Genomic DNA, 2,166 nt, shown 5'->3' with positions numbered 1-2,166 from the left:
GCTTGCGCTTCATAGCACGAGTCAGTTAATTAGGCTATGTTCTTATTCTCTCGACACAGACTGCAGCTCGGGTATAAATAGAGCCGTACAAGGAAACGAAACGGGCTTACAGTTTATGGATTTTCAATGTTATCGGACAAAGCCTTAAAGCAACGATCTGCATAATACGAAATTAAATAGACTTTTTGCATAAACACGAAGATGTAGTGCTAGCTCATAGGTATTTCTTAAGCATACCGATCGACTTCTTAACAGAAAATCGTGCTATATGGAAGGCACCTTCTTTAAGCTCAATTCATTTGATTAATCCCTTCAGCATATGCTTGCCACTGCCTGTTTTCCCATTCTTAGCCACTCCTTCAGGATTGGCGCCTGCCAATTCGGTACAAATATCCACGAATGCTTAGATGTAGCCCAATTATACGTACTTATTTGTACATATACTTGCCATTACCATTATTCCTTCGAGATACATCATATATGGCCTTCCTGTATCGCTGTGTAGACATCTCACATTGTGCATCCGCCTAATTTACTGCTTGCATTTCCATGTTGCTTATGATTGGTGTAACTTACAAACGTAAAATGGCTTGACGTTGAAGTCGCGTTCTTAGTAATAGATGAACATGGACATTCGGCGAGGTGCATGGTGCGTAGAATGAAATTCATTTGCGTACATCACCATTTATTGAATGGGATGTAGTACGCAGCACTTAAGGAAAATTTCGTTTGACATAGATTTCAAGGTCATTGATAGAAGGAAAGGGCAATATAAAGGGAAAGCTCTTAGATTAACTGAAGTGGAGCCTGGCACTGGAAGAATGAGAAAGGGGAGGGAAAAATTTAGAGGAAAGATGTAGTGTAGCGAAAATTCTCAGCACTTCAGTCACATAGGCTACAATCCCTTGGTCCGATTGCCTTCCGCCTATGCAGCAGTTCTTTTGTAGCTTATGGCAGATTTGACATCTGGCACCCTGGTTCCAAGCTCCTTTACAATGACAGAGGTCTTCGGACCATAGCTGGAATTCATAGGTGTGCCGAGGCCATGGGCAGTAGCACAAAGGATGTTCTTTGGCACTACGACACTGCATACAGTACTTTATGTGGTATCGGTCCTCCATTCAAGAGGGTATATAGTGTTACGCGCGGAGGAGAGGTTTAAGGGGTTATTTAATCAGCACCGAGGCATGGAAGACCGTGGTGATCGCAGAAGCACAACGTCGTCGTCTTCTTCCTCTTCTCCCACTTCCCTCAGTTTTCGCTTGCAGTCACTCTTCGTAACAATGGATTAAAGGGGTCATGAATCACTTTTCCAAGTAATTATCTAATGACCTCCGTATCGGAGTTTACTGCCTCCCGAATTGATCGCCGCGAAAATTTCTCGAATCCGTCAAGAATGAGCGGAGTTACGGGGGTTTGGCGCACGCTCTCAGCGCTTTCTCTCTTTTCTCGTGCCGACGAGCGTACTGGAAGCTACACAGGAAGAGATGGCACGGGGGAAAGAAGTTACGTCAGCGCGTATCATGAAACGCGATCGCTCTCCCGCTGTGATTCGCGTGCGCAAGTGCGGCTACCGTGTACTGAGGGGTGCGGCGCCGGCAAGTGGCGGCACCCCGTGGCAAGAAGCGCATCTGATCCGAACGCCGCTCTCGATTTATGTCGGCTATCGGCCAATGAGGATGCTATGTCTTTTGCGACGTGAACAGGCAGATCGCGACGTCAACGTGCAGACGCCCCGCCCACCGACGAGAGTGAGAACCGGCCTCTGTTTGAAAAGAGGGCGCCTGAGAAAACAGCAACTTCGTGTTCCGCTTGTAGCCATTACGCGGCGCGCACGACTGCAATATTTGGCTGAGCAGTTCATAGCCGTGTCCGTTTTCCGCAGGATGTGTTTTTTCAACAAGCCCAATGGGTGCTTCATGACCCCTTTAAAGAATGTATAGTGCCAATCTGTGTGTTCCAGACGATTTGGCAAAGCAAGCAGTGTTTAGCGCTTTCTCAGCTAAAACTTCGCGTCGCACATATTTCTGTGAGGTGATATTTTGAGGCACCGTTGCTTGAAGATTCGATTCTTAGCTGCTTGTTTGTCGGGTTGTCGCATGCATCCGTTCCTGCTTATTGTAAGTAAATGAAATAACGTTTGTATTTATGATAGCTCTCGTGCCG

This window comes from Rhipicephalus sanguineus, chromosome 1, assembly GCF_013339695.2.
Source record: "Rhipicephalus sanguineus isolate Rsan-2018 chromosome 1, BIME_Rsan_1.4, whole genome shotgun sequence".
Classification (NCBI taxonomy): Eukaryota; Metazoa; Arthropoda; class Arachnida; order Ixodida; family Ixodidae; genus Rhipicephalus; species Rhipicephalus sanguineus.
Note: the sequence above shows the minus strand (reverse complement) of the source record.